Genomic DNA, 8545 nt, shown 5'->3' with positions numbered 1-8545 from the left:
GGAATCAAATAGAGAGCACCCCCAAAAATTCATGCACCTATAGCCAACTGATTTTTGACAAAGGTGCCAAGGACATAACTTAGCAAAAAGACAGTCTCTTCAAGAAGCGGTGCTGAGAAAATTAGATATCCACATGCAGAAGAATGAGACTACATCCCCTACCTCTAACCATATACACAAGTCAAGTGAAAATTGATCAAAAACTTAATCGTTGCCTGGGCAGGATGTTTCACACCTGTAATCCCAGAACTTTGGCAGGCCAAGGCAGGAGGACTGTTTGAGCCCAAGAGTTTGAGACTAGCCTGGGCAACACGGTGAGGCTCCCATCTCCACAAAAAAATGTTAAAACTAGCCTGGGGTGGTGGCACATGCCTGTAGTCCTAGCTACTTGGGAAGATGAGGTGGGAGGATCACTTGAGCCAGACTGAGGCTGCAGTGAGCTAAGATTGCACTACTGCACTCTAGCCTGGGTGATAGAGAGACACAGAGAGAGAGACCCTGTCTCAAACAACAACAACAACAACAAAATTCTTAAATGTAAATGTAAGACACAAAACTTTAAAACTATTATTTTAAAATAAAACATTAGGGAAATACTTTATGACATTGAGTTGAGCAAGGATTTTTAAAATAAGACCTCACAAGTATAGGCAACAAAAGCAAAAAATAGAGAAAGGGGATTTTATGTCAAACTAAAAAGCTTTGGCACAGGAAAGAAAAAAACAATGAAGAGACAACCTATAGAATGGAAGAAAATATTTGCAAACTATACATTTGACAAGAGGTTCATATCCAAAATAATTAAGAAATTTAACAGCAAAAAGAAAACAAAATTTAAAAAACCCACAAATAACCCAACTAAAAAAATGGGCCAAATACCTTAATAGATATTTCTCAAAAGAAGAAATACAAATGGCCAATAGGTACATGAAAAAATGCTGGACATCACTAATTGTCAGGAAAATAAGAATGAAAGCCACAATGGAGAACACTTCACTTCAGTGTGAATGACTATTCTCAAAAAGACAAAAGAAACAAGTGTTGGTGAGAATGCGGAGAAAAGGGAACATTTACACGCTGTTGGTGGGATTGCAAATTATTACAGCCATTATGGAAAACAGTATGAAGTTTCCTTAAAAAATTAAAAATAGAACTTCCATATGATCCAGCAATGCCACTACTGAGTATATACCCCAAGGAAATAAAATTAGTGTGTTAAAGAGACATCTGCAGTTCCACGATTATTGCAGCAGTATTTACATTAGCCAAGATGTAGAATCAACCCAAGTGTCCAACAACGTATGAATGGATAAAGAAAAAGTGTTATACATTCACAATGGAATACCATTCAGCCATAAAAAATGAGTGAAATTTTGTCACTTGCAACAACATGGATGAACCTGGAGTACATTATGCTAAGCAAAATAAGCCAGACCCAGAAAGACAAATACCACATGATCTCTCTCATATGTGGAATCTAAATGAAAAAGTTACTATCATAGAAGCATACAGAGTAAAACTGTGATTACCAGAGACTGGGGAGAAAAGAAGAAGGGCAGGGAGGATGGGAAGGAAAGGTTGATCAGTGGGTCAAAGTTATAATTAGAGAGGAGAAATAAGTTTGTTCTATTGCACAGTATGACTGGGATAACAGTAAGGTATCCTATATTACAAAATGGTTAGAAGAGAGGCTTTTGAATGTTTTCATTACAAATAAATAAGTGCATGAGGTGATGGATATGCCAAATACCCTGATTTGATCATTATACAACATATATATGTAGGAAACAAGAAAATTATTACCCCATAAATATGTACAACTATAATATGTCAATTTAAATACAAAAAATACATTTTAGTAATAGTTATCTCTGAAATTATAGTTGTTGAAATATGCAAACCTTTAACTTTTCACTTCATGACTCTGTTTTACTTTCTATAATTAGTATAAATTATTTCACTTTTTTTGTTGTTGTTGTTGAGGCGGAGTGCAATGGCGTGATCTCGGCTCACTGCAACCTCCGCCTCTTGAGTTTAAGCGTTTCTCCTGCCTCAGCCTCCTGAGTAGCGGGGATTACAGGCATGTGCCACCACATTCAGCTAATTTTGAATTTTTAGCAGAGACAGGGTTTCTCCACGTTGGTCAGGCTGGTCTTGAACTCCCGATTTCAGGTGATCCACCCACCTCACCCTCCCAAAGTACTGGAATTACAGACGTGAGCCACTGCACCCGGCCTATTTTACATTCTTGAAAGATATTTTTAAAAGGGGATGATACCCAGTGATCAAGTAAGATTGGACTGAAATACAAGAATGATTAAGTTTTTGGAAAACCTATTAATGTAAGATTAATAGGTCTCAAGATGTGAGAAACACAAGCATTAAAAGATGTGAGATACAGAAGTAATTTGTAGATAGATTGTGAAAAAGCATTTTGGCAAAATGCAAAATAAAATTCTGATTTATAAATAATCTTATTAAATAAGGAATAAAAATCTACTTCTATTAAGATAGAAATTATCCTTAATAGGACAATAGAAAACAACTAATGTAATGGTAAATACAAAAGGGGTTCCCAATAAAGACAGCAATGGAACTTGCTTTGACTACCATTTATAAACTTTGCTCTATATGTTCATTTCAAATGGTCAAAACCAGGAAAAGAGACAGCAAGAAGACACTTTAGAAAAGGAGTACTGTTCAAATATTTCATCTCCTTGGTTAAATTTAATCTTACATATTTTATTCCTTCTGATGCTACTGCAAATAAGATTGCTTTCTAAATTTCCTTTTCAGATAGTTTGCTGTTATTGTATAGAAACACAACTGATTTTTGTATATTAGATTTTTTATGCTGAAGCTTTAATAAATTCATTTATTAGTTGTAATATTTTGTGGAATATTTATGGTTTTTTAAAACACAGAATCATGTCATCTGCAAACAGAGATAATTCTACTTTTTGCTTTTGGAATTTGGATGGCTTTTATTTCTTTTTATTGACTAATTGCTCTGGCTAGGACTTTCAGTTCTATGCTGAAAAGAATCACAGGTGTGGGCATCCTGGTCCTGTTTGCTGAAAACTACAAAACATTGACAAAAAAATTAATAAAATTATGAAAATAAATTAATGAAATAATGAAGAGATTTCCATGGTCAAAGTTGGAAGACTCAATATTTTTAAAATGTCCATACTTCCCAAGGAAATTTACAGATTAAATGCAAAACTATCAAAATCCCAAGAGAAAATTTTAAAGATGTAATAAAAAAAATCTTAAATCTGTAGTGACAGTAAATTAAAATATATATAGACCCAAAAAGACCTCAAACAGCCAAAGTAATCTTAAGGAAGAAGATCAAAGCTGGAAGCATCACTGTTCCTGATCTCAAAGTATGTAACAGAGCTATAGTAATGGAAATAGCATGTTATTGGCATAAAAACAGATACAGATTCCAATGAAACAGAATAGAGAACCCAGAAATAAACCTATATATATGTGGTCCAGTGATCTTTGATGGGGGTGCCAAGAATATAAAACATGAAAAAGATGTCTCCTCAATAAATGATCTTGGGAAAACTGGAAATTCACATGCAAAAGAATGAAACTAGACCCTTATTTATACAATACACAAATAAAATCAACTTGAAATAGGTTAAAAACTTAAACATAAAACATAAAACTATCAAACTCCCAGAAGAAAATCTAATATAAAAGTTTCTGAGATTTTTGGCAATGGTTTTCTGGGTATGACACCAAAGGTACAGACAACAAAAGCATAAATAGACAAGTGGGACTATATCAAACTAAAAAGCACTTGCACAGCAAAGGAAAATATCAAGAGAATAAAAAGGCAGCCTAGAGATTGGAGAAAATACTTGTAAACCACATATCTGATATATGAAAAACTTATACAACTGAGTAGAAAACAGTAAAAACAAAAAGTAACCCAATTAAAAAATGGGCAAAGGACCTGAATAGACATTTTTTCTGTAGAAGACATACAAATAGCCAAAAGGTATATGTTAAGATGCTCGACATCACTAATCATCAGGAAAATGCAAATACAAATCACAATGAAATATCCCCTCACACCTGTTAAGATGGCTATTAAAAATAAACTATTTTTGTAAAAAATATGATAAATGTTGCTGAGGATGTGGAGGCATTAGAACCATTGCACACTGTTGGTGGAAATGTAAAGTGGTGCAATTGTTATAGAAAACAGTATAGAGATTTCCCAAAAAATATTAAAAACAAAAGTACTATATGATGCATCAATTACATCCTCTATGTATATTTTCAAAAATGTGAAATTAGGATCTTAAAGACGTGTGTGTTCTACCACATCCACTGCAAGTTTATTCACCATAGCCAAGATATGGAAACAAACTAAATGTCTATCAAGGGATAAATGGATAAAGAATATATGGTATGTATATATATATACATTAAAATATATATGTATTTGAAGGTTGAATAATATTCCATGATATTTATGGCATATTTATATCATGCCATAAATATCATGATATTTATGGCATATCTATATCCATATCTATAGCTAAGATATGGAAACAAACTTATTGTCTATCAAGGGATAAGTGGATAAAGAATATATGGCATTATACATATGTATTTTTTGAATATATATATATTTGAAGGTTAAATAATATTCTATGATATACATATATATATGCAGTATTATTTAACCTTCAAAAAGAAAGTTCTCCCATATGTGATAACATGGATAAACCTAGAGAACATTATGCTAAATGAAATAAACCAGACACAAAAACGTAAGTACTGTATGATCTCACTTATAAATGGAATCTTAAAAAATCAAACTCATAGAAACAGAGAAAAGACTAGTGACCACCAGGGGTTGTGAGGAGGCGGAAATGAGGATGTAAAAGAAACAGCCTGTGGCATGGCAAGTGTAATGCCATATTGAAGTGAAACCACCATGATGACCCATGTTTGACTCTGGCATATCAAGGTGTTTTGCAGCAAGTTCTTTAGACAATGCCTGTGGCATAGATAACACTTCATAAAGATGCTTATCTACCTTCCTCAGTTGTCATCAGTTTTTGCAAGAAAGTCTGGGATGTGATCAGCTGCACGTGTTTTTACCCTAAAAGCTTGCTGTACAAAAGATACTTTCTGGAGAGTAGTACTGGGATTCACCGTGCTGCAGCCATCCAAGGCAACACTTCTATTCATAAGTCCCCATTAAACATTTCTTTCTGAGAAACTGGATTTGTCAGCCTCCTTCTTGGACCTCTCATCTCCCTTGGCTGCTGGGGGTAGGTTTGCATATACCTGCTCACCTTGGAACAGGGAAGTTGTTGTTCAACGGGTACAAAGTTTCAATTATGCAAGATGAATAAATTCTAGGGATCTAGTTAATATTACACTGTAGGAGATGGGTCAGAGTGGTGGGAGAAGCTATAGGCAAAGGAGCAGGCCTTCTGAAAGTCAGAAGGCTCTGCACAGCTTTGGGGGAGAATAAGCTGAAGGCAGCTGTTCTCTGACACTGAGGCAGAGGGCAAAGAGTAGGCACAAGGAAGTGTAGGGAAATTTATCCCAAATAGGCTTGTTTGCTTATGTTGTCTGGAAACCGACCTTAGATCATCGGTGCACGAGACTGCTCCCTGAATAGGGGAATGATAATGTTAATTACCCACAGATTGTGTTGGTTCCAGGCTTTTGGCATTATGTCTGTACTGAATAAAAAGCAAGCAGCTCCAACTTATCTAGACTGCTCTTTCTTCGGCCCTTAGTGCCGGGCAGTCCCCTAGCTGCTCTTACACTGCATACCTGTGTCTAAGTACTCCTTTTATATGTCACTCGGCCAGGGTCTGTGGGACGGACCCAGCATTGTACAACATTGTGCCTTTAGTTAATATTGCATTGTGCATTTAAAACATTTATTAAGAGTAGATCTTACAACGTGTTCTTACCACAAAAACTAACAAAACACAAATGAGCACAAAGAAGCTTTTGGGAGCGATGAATATGTTTATTACCTTGATTGTGATGATGGTTTCACAGGTGTATACCTATGTTCAAACTCACAGAATTGTTTAATTAAATATGTGCTGTATTTTGTATATCATCTATACCTTAATTAATTATAAAAAGAAACATAAATGGAAATGTCTGTCATTTCAAGCAGATGTTATTTCAATTTAGGATATCTAAAAGGATAAATTGAAAGTCAATAGAAATCATATACATGTAAGTTTAAAACTTTTCCAATTATAATATAAATTTTTGGAAACCAGCTTTTTCAGATACCAAAAATATGATGAGGCAAGGTCTGGACCATACTAGTACTAACAACAAAAGTTTCTTAATCTATATTGCTTATGTTTGAAATATTTTCTTGGCCAGGTGCAGTGACTCATGCCTGTAATCCTAGCACTTTGGGAGGCCAAGGTGGGTGGATTACCTGACGTCAGGAGTTCGAGTCCAGCCTGGCCAATGTGGTGAAACCCCATCTGTACTTACAAATATATAAAAATTAGCTGGGCATAGTTGCAGGCGCCTGTAATCCCACCTACTCAGGAGGCTGAGGCAGGATAATCGCTTGAACTGAGGCGGCAGAGGTTGCAGTGACCCAAGATTGCACCATTGCATTCCAACCTGGGCAACAAGAGTGAAACTCTGTCTCAAAAACTTATATATATATATATATATATTTTTTTTTTTTTAAAGATAAATTCCAAGAAGTGAGATTATGTCATCAATGTATTTAAATGTTATGGCCATTTATAAACAATCAACAAATGCTAAAAAAGAATTATAAACAATAGTAGTAACAACGTGCTGCTTTAAGATTAAATTACTTTTTCCTCCTATCCAAGTTTTTTTGAGATTTTTATGCAAAAAATAACAGTAAAATATGCATTAATTACCGTTGTAGCACAATTTTTCATTAATAGTCTTTAGTTTTTTGTTTTGATTTTTTTTTGAGACAGACTCTCTGTCACCCAGGCTAGAGCGCAATGGCGTGATCTCAGCTCACTGCAACTTCCGCTTCCCAAGTTCAAGCGATTCTCTTGCCTCAGCCTCCTGAGTAGCTGGGATTACAGGCATGTGCCACCACATGCCTGCATTTTTAGTAGAGATGGGGTTTCACCATGTTGTCCAGGCTGGTCTTGAACTCCTGATCTTGTAATCCACCAGCCTCCCAAAGTGCTGGGATTACAGGCGTGAGCCACAGCACCCAGCCGTCTTTTTTCCCCCTTCTTTCCCATTCAATTTATCTGAAGACAATTATTAACCTACTTTTCTCAGTGCTCTGAAGTGCTTTCTTAATTTACCATCTGGCTTTTGTGGGATAAAGCAGACTCATTTGAATGCACATATTTATACTACATTGCCTATAGTAGACATATACCCATTCTATGTGTGCATATATACAAATTTATATCTGTGTATATTCATTTTTGAAGAGATGGAGGACATGAAACTCTAGAAAAATAATTTAAATACTCTGTAGGCAATCTTCCAAAAGATTAAAAAGAGTGACTTTCAAAGACCACTGTATAAAATGAAGTTCAAGATAATACATTTCATTTAAAACAAAAAAAATTTTGAAGAAATTATTATTTTTTAATTTTTGTTTCGTTTTGTTTTGTTTAGACAGTGCTTCACTCTTGTTGCCCAGGCTGGAGTGCAATGGCGTGATCTTGGCTCACTGCAACCTCCGCCTCTCGGGTTCAAGCGATTCTCCTGCCTCAGCCTCCTGATAGTTGAGATTACAGGCACAAAACCATCTGCTACTGAGAGAAAATCCCTGAATGTTCAACCTCATTTACAAATATTCAAATGAAAGTTTAATTGGTAATGACAGCATCAAAAACAAACCTAAAGCAGTAAGTTCTGGTTTGAGCTCTAGGACTTAGTAAGCAATTCTCAAGCTATTTATCTGTAAATAGTGAGAGCTTCTGTTAAAAAGTAATGCACGGGCCGGGTGTGGTGGCTCATGCCTGTAATCCTGGTACTTTAGGAGGCTGAGGCACGCAGATCACGGGCTCAGGAGTTCGAGACCAGCCTGACCAATATGGTGAAACCTCTGTCTCTACTAAAAATATAAAAATTAGCGGGGCTCGGTGGCACGCACCTGTAATCCCAGCTACTCAGGAGGCTGAGGCAGGGAGGCAGGAGAATCGCTGGAACCCGGGAGATACAGGTTGCAGTGAGCCAAGATCGCGCCATTGCACTCCAGCCTGGACGACAGAGGGAGACTCCATCACACACACACACACACACACACACACAAGCCCGGCGGGGTGCCTCACACCTGTAATTCCAGCACTTTGGGAGGTCGAGGGGGGCGGATCACGAGGTCAAGAGATTGAGACCATTCTGGCCAACATGGTCAAACCCAGTCTCTACTAAAAATACAAAAATTAGCTGGGTGTGGTGGCAGTGCCTGTAATCCCAGCTACTCAGGAGGCGGAGGTTGCAGTGAGCCAAGATGGCGCCATTGCACTCCAGCCTGGGTGACAAGAGCGAAACACCATCTCAAAAAAAAAAA

This window comes from Piliocolobus tephrosceles, chromosome 12 (assembly GCF_002776525.5).
Source record: "Piliocolobus tephrosceles isolate RC106 chromosome 12, ASM277652v3, whole genome shotgun sequence".
Classification (NCBI taxonomy): domain Eukaryota; kingdom Metazoa; phylum Chordata; class Mammalia; order Primates; family Cercopithecidae; genus Piliocolobus; species Piliocolobus tephrosceles.
This window is presented reverse-complemented; position numbering follows the sequence as displayed.